Source organism: Pseudorasbora parva, chromosome 6 (genome assembly GCF_024679245.1).
Source record: "Pseudorasbora parva isolate DD20220531a chromosome 6, ASM2467924v1, whole genome shotgun sequence".
Lineage (NCBI taxonomy): Eukaryota > Metazoa > Chordata > Actinopteri > Cypriniformes > Gobionidae > Pseudorasbora > Pseudorasbora parva.
In genome coordinates this window covers 42,235,053-42,247,893 of record NC_090177.1, presented here as the reverse complement: position 1 = coordinate 42,247,893, position 12,841 = coordinate 42,235,053, and the positions used below count along the sequence as shown (strand labels likewise).

Sequence of the window (12,841 nt, the reverse complement as noted above, 5' to 3'; positions counted from 1 at the left end):
ATGCTATTTATTTCTCAACCATTATCTCAAGAAGATGAATCAGTCCATTATCACCCTTTTCGCTGTTTCTTTCTTTTTTCCCATACACTTTCTTTAAATAGCCTTCAAAATATAATCTGGGCGGCGCTGTATTTTCGTCCCGCTCCCGCTATACCGCACCGCACCATTCCGCTCGCGCAAAATTCACTCCGTGCTCACCCGCTGTAAATTATTTTATTCCCGACCCGACTGATCCAGCTAAATTTAGATTTTGTTTCCAGAATCTATCTTTTAAATTTCCCTTACAGAAAGAGAGACACTGGATAGGAATTGTCCGTGCAATCATTTATTTTTCTTACAGCCTATTGTAGCCTATGTCAACACCGTAACTAAAACAAATATCACAGAAAAATAGGCTAAATCAAATGTGACATCTGCCACTCAGAATTATAAGAAAAAATACAAACAAACGAAAACTGCTGACTTAGATGCTAAAATAAAGTTTATATATATATATTTATGAATGAATGTTCACTGACGACGGTCAACATCGATCCTCCAAAGGCTGAATGCGTGGCCGACACAGAACAATTTAAATGGCTAGCTTATTATTTTTTATGCTAAATTAAGTTATTTGTAAATTAAATGAACTGCTGTCTATTGTTCATTTTCGTTAACTTCAAACGTAGGCTAAATTAAAGAGAAGTGGTTTTTCTATAGCCTAGCTATTGTTTATTTTTGTAATGCACGTTATAATTTGTAGCTACATTAAAAAAATTTATGTTTATACATATGTGGTGAAGTGCAGATTATTGCTGGGCGGTAACATTTGCGATGGAGCATATATAAGGCGAGGTACGGTAAAACGGGTGTCGCGTCATACTCTGCTGATCGCACTTCCGGCGTTTCGGTACATTGCACGAGGGGTATGTATGAGTTTTCTCCGTGGCTCCTTTTGTGGTAGATGCTGAATGTTCCTTTAGCGGTTGCTTGTCTGTTAACAGTGATTTTGGTCGGGCTGGCGACGGGTGAGTGCTTGTTGCACCCACGAATGGTCAACAACTGCTAACAGTAATTTCGGGTTGGCTGGCGTTCGGGTAAGTGCTTGTTGCACTCGCGGACGATTAACAACGCAACGGGTGTCGTCATTGCTCCGCTGTACTGGCGAACTGCCTGTGATTCCTGCCTGTGATCGGATAGATGATGTGTTTGGCCCAATCTGGTATGTATAACCCACTTTTAACTCCCTTGGGCCTTTATAAAGGTAACTTGGTTATAGTTATTTTGTGTGTTTTAGGAGTTTAAATCATCCTGTGAGCCTGCCCGTTCCGATTCCAGCCTGCATTCTGTTAACCTCGTGATTTCAGCATGGCTGGCACATTCAACACTGCTGTTTTGCTTTAATTCCTTTTTTTTTAGTTTAATAATTTGAGTTGTATGTATTAATTGTGCCCTTTTTGGGTTAGTTTCTATTTTGCTGTCTATTTTCTTTCTTGATTGTTTATTTGTTTTGTATTCTGTTAAATGTATGTTTGGTATTGAGTTTGTGTTACTTTGGTAAGGTCTTTGTTTCTATTTTTGTTTTATTAATTTGGTTTGCTTTTGTTTGTTTTGGATTAATTTGTTTGGTGTTGCTGTTGCCTTCGCAGTTAAGTTATTGCTTTGCATCTCACTGCTTTGCATCCCACTGCTTTGTATTTTTATTGCTTTGCATCCCACTGCTTTGCATTTCACTGCTTTGCATTTGACTACGTTGCCTTTAATTGCTTTGCATTCGATTATTCTGCATTTAGCGCCATATTAGACTGCTTAGCATTGGGTTTGAATGTTGTAACCTTTTTGTCTTTTGCTTTCTTTTCTGTCTTTGTATCGGAGCTGGGGCCTGGCGAGGGCAGGCTGACCTTTCCCGTGTGGTTAATCTCACTGTTCACCAGAGTGGCGTGGAGTGGCCGTGATTTCCTTGGAGTGTGTGAGTGTGATTTGGAGCACGTGTTGTTATTATTATTGTTACTGTGGGCATTATATAAACCCGGTGTCAAGCCTGCCGCCCTGGTGGTAGGCCCCAGCTCTGGTGTTGTGATTGTCTGTTTGATTGTTTTACAGCCGGGGGTGTTGCGCGGTGTCGTGGAATTCTCCCTTGTTCATGTGATTCATTGAAATGCATTTTAAATGACTATTTTATTGTTTAATAAATGTTATATATGGTACCCATGCCTCGTGGTCATTATCTGAGAAACTGAACTTGTGCCCTTTGGGCTTTTCCCAGAGTTAGTTCTGGGTGGCGTAGTCGTCTTTAAGAAAGCAGTAACGCAATTTAGAAACAAGTGCTTATTGCTGCTGTAATACCTTCATTGCCACATTTTGGCGCAGTCGGCAGGGTTTCTCATTTATTTATTTGACCTGAGGTGTGGATACCTTTCTTGTTTTGTTGTGTTTTGTTTGTTTGTTTTTTTGTTTTTTCTGGTAGAAGCAAAACAGCAGTGTTTGTTCGTGAACTTGGAGCCTCTCTGCTGGGTAAAGATCCATCATCTACTATAATTGGGTAAGGTGTTTATGATGGAAGAAGAAATGCAGGAACTCCGCGAACTTGTGGCTCAACTGAAAGCCGATAATGCTAAATTGAGACAGGAGCGTGCACAGACTGGGTTGCCCGGTCCTAGTAATGATTCTAGTTTACCTAGTCCGTCCGTAGTTGCGTCTCAATTAGTAGGGGCTGGTGCTGCAGTGACTGAGCGGTTGGTTTTTATACCAAGAGACCGAAAGTGCCCAAAATTTAGTGGTAGGTCTGGTATGGGGATTAATGAGTGGGTTGAAGAAGTGGAGGCTTGTATGCGTGCTCGTCATCTATCCATTGCAGACCAACCTTTCTTTTTGTTTGACCATTTAGAGGGCGAGGCCCGGGAAGAGATAAAGTATCGACCTCTAGAGGAACGGGAGGATCCTGCCAAAATTATTCTAGCACTGAAAGAAGTATATGGGTGTTCTAAATCATATGTTGCGTTGCAGGAGGCTTTCTTCTCTAGGAGGCAGCAGGATGGGGAAACCCTTTTGGAGTTTTCCCTTGCTCTCATGGGCCTCCTTGAGAAGGCTAAGCAGTGTTCACCTGATGCGATTCCGAATGCCGAAGTATTGTTGCGCGACCAATTTGTTGAACACGTTTTTGATAGTACCCTTCGTCGTGAGTTGAAGCAGTTGGTCCGTCGTCAGCCCACCATTACACTTTTAGACGTCCGTGGCGAAGCCATTAGGTGGGAACGAGAGGGCATGCCTGGTGGAGCGCGAGGACGTAGCCATTCCGTCCCATTGGCGCTTGGGTTTCAATATGGGGTACAAAGTGATTCTTGTCCTGGAGTAGACCGTTCTCCTCAAGCTTCGGAGATGGGTGAACTTAGGGAAATGTTACGTTTGCAGCAGCAACAGTTAACCCAGCTTACCCAAAGTATTGCTCAATTTCGAGATCAGCCTCGTCATAGCAGACCTTTCCGTAATAATTCGTTGATATGTAGGAGGTGCCAGAAACCCGGTCATTTTGCTGCAGAGTGTGATGGGGAGCGTGTTTCTATCTCTTCGCTGCCTCAGACGGGCATTCGGGCGCCGGAACATAGACAGTCTCGCACGGGTTCATTGCCGGAAAACTAATTCCCACCGAGTTGTTGGGCCACAGCTCGGTTGGGGAATATATTGGCTCTGATTTGTTGGGTAGTGGTGGTGTCCCTGTGTCACAATTGCTGTCTTCCTGCCCACATCTGGTTGTCATTATGAGTGGTGTACCTGTATCCTGCTTAGTTGATACTGGCTCCATGGTCTCTACGATTACTGAAAGTTGTTTTCAGGAGTCTTTTGAGCCATGGGGCCAGGATCGCCTTATGTCTTGTCACTGGCTGCAGCTGAAGGCGGCCAATGGTTTATCTATTCCTTACATAGGTTATGTGGAATTGGATATAGAGCTCTGCGGTAGGGTGGTCCCGAAATGTGGTGTTCTGGTGGTCCGAGATCCTCCTGGTGGTGTCTGTGCTCAAGCCCCCGGGGTCCTGGGGATGAATGTATTGAACCGATGCTACCGGGAGCTCTTTGGACAACATGGACACTCTTTGTTTAAATCTCCGGCAGTGTCACATGCTCCCAAGTCAGTTTTTCAGGCTCTACAATTTTGTCATCAGGCAGGCATTCGGCAGTCTCCTAAGATTGTGGGTAGAGTTAAGGTGCGGGGTCCTCGAGCTGCCCGTATCCCTGCGGGTGCTCTTAAATTAGTAGAAGCCACTTGTTCCGACTATTTTTCTAGTGGTGTTGCACTTCTTGAGCCCCCAGAGTTTGGTCTTCCAGTGGGGCTGTTGATTTCCCCAGCCCTCGTTAAGGTGATCAGGGGTGTGGTCTATGTGCCAGTCGTCAACGTTGGTACTACTGACGCTCTCCTCTTTCCTCGTCGAGGGATAGGTACATTGGCAAGTGTGCATATTGTTAGTTTGCCTCCAGGTGTCGTGGAAGTCCGGCCGGGGTTGGGGATCATTTGTTCCACCAATTCTCAAATAGGTTCTTCCGCTGTGCCAGGGCAGTTGGATGCTCTAGATTTGTCTCAGTTGTCTGGGGAGGATCAAGGTAAGGTTAGGTCCCTTCTTTCAAAGTATCAGTCTGTTTTCTCTACTTTTGAGGGAGATTTGGGGTGTACAGGTCTCTTGTCCCATGACATCCCTCTTCTTGATGACACTCCCGTTCGGCAGCGTTACCGGCGCATACCTCCATCTGAATATGAAGTAGTTAGGGCACATATCAATCAGCTTTTAGAAACGCAAGTAATTAGAGAAAGTTGTAGTCCATACGCCTCTCCAATTGTTCTCGTCAAGAAGAAAGATGGTAGTCTGCGCATGTGCGTGGACTACCGTCAGTTGAATTCCAGAACTAGAAAAGACGCGTTTCCATTGCCACGCATTGAGGAGTCGCTGGATACGTTGACTGGTGCCCGGTGGTTTTCCACATTGGACTTAACTAGTGGGTATAATCAAGTCCCGGTTACTGAGGGAGATAGGCATAAGACAGCGTTTTGCACCCCATTCGGGTTATTCGAATGGAACCGGATGCCGTTTGGGCTCTGCAATGCCCCCAGCACGTTCCAGCGACTGATGCAACGCCTCTTTGGGGACCAACAATGTCAATCTCTTCTCCTCTATTTGGATGATATTATTGTGTTTTCTTCTTCTGTCGAGCAGCACTTGGAACGGCTGGAGGTTGTTCTGGGACGACTAGAGCGGGAGGGTCTCAAGGCCAAGTTGGACAAGTGTGTGTTTTTACAGTCACAGGTGAGGTATTTGGGCCATGTGATATCCGCTGAGGGTGTGGCCACTGACCCGAGTAAAGCACAGGCAGTATCACAGTGGCGTCGTCCATCTAATACCACAGAGTTGCGTTCCTTCCTTGGCTTTGCAAGTTATTACCGCCGTTTTGTGGAGGGGTTTGCCAAAATTGCAGCCCCCCTGCATAGGCTGGTTGCAGAGTTCTCTAGTAGTAAGAGCAGGCCTAAGAGGGGTGTTAGGTTGGACTTCATGGATGCCTGGAACGACCAGTGCCAGAATTGTTTTGAGGAGCTGAAGGTGAAACTCACTACTGCACCAATTCTCTCTTATGCAGATTTCTCCCAGCCCTTCATTCTTGAGATAGATGCCAGTCATGGGGGACTGGGAGCGGTCCTATCTCAGGAGCAGGGTGGTAAAGTGCGACCCATTGCCTACGCTAGTCGTAGTTTGAGGCCCACTGAGCGCAATTTGTCTAACTATAGCTCCATGAAGTTGGAGTTTTTGGCGCTCAAGTGGGCCATGACCGAGAAATTTAGAGAGTACTTGTTGGGAGGTCGGTGTGTGGTTTTTACCGATAACAACCCCCTTAGCCATCTCTCTACTGCTAAGCTTGGGGCTACTGAACAGCGCTGGGCCGCCCAGCTGGCAGCCTTTGATTTTGAAATCCGTTATAGATCAGGGAAAAGTAATAAAAATGCTGACGCTCTTTCACGGCAGAATCCTCCGGAGGTGGGTGCGCTGGGTGGATTAGTGCCAGGCACGGTAGTGCCTGCATCTTTGCAGCAGGTTTTGGAGGTAGGACCAATTGTAGAGGTACAACAAACAATGATGGCAGCTTTGCCGAGTCACTCGCTGACTGAGGTTGGTGCATTGCAGAGGGCTGATTCTGTTATTTCAGAACTCCTACCTTTTTGGAGGCGAAGGGTTCGCCCGGGGCGTGAAGAACGTCGGCCGCTGTCTGCCCTGGCGTTGATGTTGCTTCGACAATGGGATCGTTTAGTGGAAAGAGACGGTATACTTTATCGTAGGGTTTATTCCCCGAATGGGGGAGAGGAAGTCCTACAGTTGCTTTTGCCAACCGCCTTGAAGTCATCTGTCCTCACCCAGTTGCATCAACTGCATGGACATCAGGGTATAGAGCGTACAGGGGAATTGGTTCGGCAGCGTTGCTATTGGCCTGGTATGTCTTCTGATATTGTTTCTTGGTGTCAAGCATGTGAAAGATGCCAGTCTAGTAAGGACTTACAGCCACTAGCTCAAAGTTTTATGGGTCACCTTTTGGCCTCGAGGCCAAACGAAATCGTGGCCATGGACTTTACTCTGTTGGAGCCATCCAGTTCAGGAGTTGAGAATGTGCTGGTGATTACGGATGTTTTCAGTAAATATACCCTTGCTGTTCCTACAAGGGACCAGCGGGCAGAGACTGTGGCGCAGGTCTTGGTAACTGAGTGGTTTTATAAGTTTGGTATACCAGGTCGTCTCCACTCGGACCAGGGGCGTAATTTTGAGTCCCTGTTGATCCATCAGCTTTGTTCCTTGTATGATGTACGAAAGTCCCGCACTACACCGTATCATCCGGCCGGAAATGGCCAGTGTGAGCGCTTCAACCGAACCTTGCACAATCTGTTGCGTGCTCTGCCGAATTCTAGAAAAAGAGATTGGGTAGCTTGTTTGCCCCAGGTTCTCTTTTCTTATAACACTACCCCTCACCGAGCCACTGGGGAGTCCCCCCATTATTTAATGTTTGGGCAGGAACCACGCTTGCCAGTGGACTTTCTGTTGGGTAGGGTACGGGAGCCGGTGGCTGGTAAGGTGCATGAATGGGTCCAGGAACATCAGGCCAGGCTGCAAGTGGCATTTGAAGGTGCGCAGGAACGGTTGAGGAGCATGGCGGAAAGGCGGAAGGTAACACATGATCAATCTGTCCATAGTGCCCCTTTGACTGAAGGCCAGTTGGTGTACCTTCGTGACTATGGTAATCGAGGTCGCCATAAGATACAGGATCTTTGGAGCCCGGTGGTCTACCAGGTAGTACGTGCTCCTCCAGCAGGGGGTGCAGTCTATTCTATTGCTCCCATTGATGAGTTGAGTAAGGTAAAGACTGTACATCGCTCATTGCTTAAGAATCGGGTCCATAGGGACCCTCCGACTAGTGTTCCTTCGGGGGAGCCGGGGGACACCCCAGAGGACTCCTTTTTGGAGGAGGAAGAGGAGGTAGATTTGGTTAGGGTGATACCTACTGGAGATTGTGGCGCGAGTGCTGTGCTTGAGCCTGTAGTTTTGCCTTTGCGAAGTGTCCCTCAGTTAGCAGGTGCACCTCCTGACTCGGGTGGGGGCACAGTTAATTCTTGTGAGCCAGGGGTGGAGGTATACCCTTTTGTTCCTGTGGAGGAGCTGGAGAGAGGTGATGCTTCATTAAGGCGAACGGGGCGGGTGACGGCTGGTCGCCATCCTAACCCTTACCATCTCCCCCGTACAGTAAGGACATCGCGTTCTATCCCGTCAGTATCTAATTCTGTAGCTGCTATTTTTAGGCCTTGGAATTGAGATCGAGTTGCCAGTCATTTCATCGTCGGGGTCGACGATGGGAAAAAAAACTGGGGTAGAATGTGGTGAAGTGCAGATTATTGCTGGGCGGTAACATTTGCGATGGAGCATATATAAGGCGAGGTACGGTAAAACGGGTGTCGCGTCATACTCTGCTGATCGCACTTCCGGCGTTTCGGTACATTGCACGAGGGGTATGTATGAGTTTTCTCCGTGGCTCCTTTTGTGGTAGATGCTGAATGTTCCTTTAGCGGTTGCTTGTCTGTTAACAGTGATTTTGGTCGGGCTGGCGACGGGTGAGTGCTTGTTGCACCCACGAATGGTCAACAACTGCTAACAGTAATTTCGGGTTGGCTGGCGTTCGGGTAAGTGCTTGTTGCACTCGCGGACGATTAACAACGCAACGGGTGTCGTCATTGCTCCGCTGTACTGGCGAACTGCCTGTGATTCCTGCCTGTGATCGGATAGATGATGTGTTTGGCCCAATCTGGTATGTATAACCCACTTTTAACTCCCTTGGGCCTTTATAAAGGTAACTTGGTTATAGTTATTTTGTGTGTTTTAGGAGTTTAAATCATCCTGTGAGCCTGCCCGTTCCGATTCCAGCCTGCATTCTGTTAACCTCGTGATTTCAGCATGGCTGGCACATTCAACACTGCTGTTTTGCTTTAATTCCTTTTTTTTTAGTTTAATAATTTGAGTTGTATGTATTAATTGTGCCCTTTTTGGGTTAGTTTCTATTTTGCTGTCTATTTTCTTTCTTGATTGTTTATTTGTTTTGTATTCTGTTAAATGTATGTTTGGTATTGAGTTTGTGTTACTTTGGTAAGGTCTTTGTTTCTATTTTTGTTTTATTAATTTGGTTTGCTTTTGTTTGTTTTGGATTAATTTGTTTGGTGTTGCTGTTGCCTTCGCAGTTAAGTTATTGCTTTGCATCTCACTGCTTTGCATCCCACTGCTTTGTATTTTTATTGCTTTGCATCCCACTGCTTTGCATTTCACTGCTTTGCATTTGACTACGTTGCCTTTAATTGCTTTGCATTCGATTATTCTGCATTTAGCGCCATATTAGACTGCTTAGCATTGGGTTTGAATGTTGTAACCTTTTTGTCTTTTGCTTTCTTTTCTGTCTTTGTATCGGAGCTGGGGCCTGGCGAGGGCAGGCTGACCTTTCCCGTGTGGTTAATCTCACTGTTCACCAGAGTGGCGTGGAGTGGCCGTGATTTCCTTGGAGTGTGTGAGTGTGATTTGGAGCACGTGTTGTTATTATTATTGTTACTGTGGGCATTATATAAACCCGGTGTCAAGCCTGCCGCCCTGGTGGTAGGCCCCAGCTCTGGTGTTGTGATTGTCTGTTTGATTGTTTTACAGCCGGGGGTGTTGCGCGGTGTCGTGGAATTCTCCCTTGTTCATGTGATTCATTGAAATGCATTTTAAATGACTATTTTATTGTTTAATAAATGTTATATATGGTACCCATGCCTCGTGGTCATTATCTGAGAAACTGAACTTGTGCCCTTTGGGCTTTTCCCAGAGTTAGTTCTGGGTGGCGTAGTCGTCTTTAAGAAAGCAGTAACGCAATTTAGAAACAAGTGCTTATTGCTGCTGTAATACCTTCATTGCCACACATATATTGTCTTGTCATGTAATTTAAAATGTGTAAATGAAAATAAATTGGTCTATTAGCCTACGTAGGCTTTTTACAATATAGCCTATTTATAGACCAATAAAATAACTTAAGTTTAACATTAGAAACAACACATTTTTATTACCAGCCAAACCAGAAGAAAACACTTTTCTACACTTTCATTGCGCTGAGCGGGAGAAGCTGGAGCTGGACCGGGATGGGGAATAATGCTCAATAGAGACTCTGGGATGAGTGCATATTTCCACTGTCCGCAGCTTTGCGGGGCCGAATCGGTCGACGGCTGCATGGCATGCCATAAAAAATGCATCTGAGATGATGAGTTGAATAAAAGTAAGTAGGCCTACTTAAAAAAAAAAAAAAAAACTTGGACGTATATAGGCTAAATGTTTAAAATATATTGTAACAGTTACATTTAACATAATAAATAAACTGTTAACTAATATTTGCAATTTGACAATATTTAACCGGCTACATATTTACATGCTTATGGTCCAGCCCATCGTCGCAGGCTTTGAAGCATGTCAAAACCCAATAGAAAGCTCAAAAAAAGTTATATATATATATATATATATATATATATATATATATATATATATATATATATATATATATATATATATATATATATATATATAGTAGTATATGCTCCATTTCTCTTTTTAAAATCTCCTCACAAACGTCCGCTGTCAGTTGTCAGAACCTGCTAGTCCATTAACGGCGCTTTGGTTCATTGTTGCCAAGTCTGGAATGGGGTTGCATTTAGGCCACTGTTGCTTTGGGGTGTTTGTAGCCTATAGTCCACAGGTTAAGTTGTCTTTACTTAAGCAATATTTCTACTGCCCGCGCCCCGCATTTTGGGATATTTTGGCCCATTCTGGCTGTGATTCCGATACTTTTGAATAACAATTGTAGGGGTTTTATTATTCAGACCTGGCAACCCTGTCCCTCGGTTCGCCCTTCGTGCACTTCGTGCACTTTGAAGGCGTGGCCTGGTCTGGCCTTCGAAGTGCATGGCCTTGGAAGTGCGCACCCTTCACTTTGGGACACAGCTACTGTGTGCTCTTGCAGGCTTGTGGATTTAAAATGGCTGCTGCATGTGTGTGTCTGTTAAGCCAACAAGACTTTAGGGAACATTTGTCATTTTAGGTTTCAGAAGGATGCTCGCGTCGCAAGCCCTTTTGGCTTGCTCAGTCAGGGACACTAAATTGTCAACTAAATATTAAAATAAATGTTCAACTGTATTAATGATCTGCCTGCATTGACACTATGATAATTTAAATTAACTGGATAACATCACAGTTTTCTCCAGAGCGGCAGCACAGCTAAATCAAATTCTGTTGCATTATATACCTGTTAACACTGTAAAGCTGCTTTGAAACAATTGGCATTGTAAAAAGCGCTATATAAATAAAGGTGACTTAAATTGACTCTTAATAATAAACAAATTAAAATAATTAAATATATGTAATAAGCAGATCATTTAATACCGCAAAGCCACAACTCTTTTAGACAGTAACACCACATGGTTATTATTCATTTCTATACTAATACCTGACATGAAGACGTAATATTAAATCAGTCCAACTTGAAACAATACATTATTGTCATACTATGAATTAATGAAAGCTTACCAGAATTGCAATGAAATGTTACACTTCTGTCCGGATGATTGTGTGTCCGTGCTTGGCTGTAGGCAACATGTGTTTTTCAGCACTCTTGAGCAGGCAAATGAAATTGTGCAAACAAGTGTTGAAATATAAGGTTTTCCCTGCCTGTCACGTTTGTTCCTTGTTTCATATTTTTATTCATGTTTATCATGTCACTTGGCATTGTTTTATTGTCAGGATTACTTTCAGGTGAGTCTTGTTTAGTTATTGGTCTATGTGTGAATATATAGGGGTGAGCGGGGCACAACCGGGTTTAGTTATAACACACATGGTTTAAAGGGGGGGTGAAACACTCAGTTTCAGTCAGTGTCATGTCAATCTTGAGTACCTATAGAGTAGCATTGCATCCTGCATATCTCCGAAAAGTCTTTATTTTTTTAATAATTATATAAAAAAGATGTGCTGTTCCGAGTCTTTCCGAAAAAAGCCGAGCGGGTAAATAATGACGTGTGCTCGCTCCTGCTATGTTGAGTCGAGTGCGTCGTAAAGCTGTCATCCCTAACAGCGGGAAAAAAACTTTATCCAAAATAAAAATATGGCTTTTAATCAGATACAGCCATACATCTATGATCCGGAATCAGACCCAGAGGCTGCAGTTGAACAGGAGCAGCAGCAAAAACGACTAGAGCAGGACGTCTCTATGTGGTACAAGTTATACACTAACTATATAATATGCTTAGCGGCTTGTGTTATTTACATATTTATACTTGAATTATATCGTCGTATTTTTGTCTTTGAAGGTGTACATGTGGGAAGTGCAGTTGTGCACGTGTGTTTGTGTGTTTACGCGTGGTTTGTGTAGACAGTAAGCGGACTAAAAAAAACACAGACATTTGAAGCAGTCTCACTTACCCTTCTAACGTTGGGACTGCTCCATCCTTCAGCATTAGGCGATTGGGAAAATCTGGCGTCGAGCTGGGCCTTGTTTATGAAACAGTCGGCACCGAAATGCAGCGAACAGATATAAACATTCGCGCAACTCAGTTGCTGATCCGGAAAAGCAAATTACATCCACTGTTGCCTTAACGCGGGGGTTTTGGCGAATCTGTGCAGGACTGTCTTGGTCTGGCAACCAAAAACACACTTTTTTGGTGACATTGTTATGTGCACATCATCTGTCCAGCATCCTACAAGCCAGCGCTTTGATGGGCGTAGCCTGTTACTTTCGCTCTCTCCCTCTCTCTCTCTCTCACGCGCTTCCGGTAGAATTGTCCGTACGGCCCATACAAGGAAATTCCGCCCCTATTAACGTCAAAGGGGACGCATGATCTCAAAAAACTTGCCGAAACTTATGACTAACCGGAAGTAGTTTTTTTGACAAAGAAATACTCCCATCAAACGTCCACCTTAACTTTTGAAACTTTGTCTATGTTTAGTATGGGATTCCAAGTCTTTAACAGTGTAAAAAGATCAGTATGCATGAAACAGCATTTGACCCCCCCTTTAAAACTTTGTGAAACTTAGTGTATTTACTAGTTGCCATATCAACATTATATTATATATATATATATATATATATATATATATATATATATATATATATATATATATATATATATATATATATATATATAATAAAAAAAAACATTGCAAAATTAAACCAAAATTAAAAAGTCTTTGGAAGATATCACTGGTCATGTTACCGTGTGCCCCTCACATGGTACAATGTACCCCACCTATGGAGAATGTTGTCACATTTCACTTCCCTTCTT

At 44.1% G+C, this 12,841-nt stretch overlaps 2 long non-coding RNA genes across 2 annotated transcripts; both read left to right on the top strand.

Moving 5' to 3' along the window:
* The first annotated feature begins 841 nt into the window (after positions 1-841).
* LOC137079430 (uncharacterized) lies at positions 842-2,178 on the top strand. The gene is made up of 3 exons (XR_010905512.1): positions 842-905; positions 984-1,201; positions 1,277-2,178. It is a non-coding gene; the product is annotated as an uncharacterized lncRNA (long non-coding RNA).
* Positions 2,179-7,944: 5,766 nt separating this feature from the next.
* Positions 7,945-9,281, top strand: LOC137079429 (uncharacterized). Its single transcript, XR_010905511.1, has 3 exons — positions 7,945-8,008; positions 8,087-8,304; positions 8,380-9,281. It is a non-coding gene; the product is annotated as an uncharacterized lncRNA (long non-coding RNA).
* Positions 9,282-12,841: the final 3,560 nt, after the last annotated feature.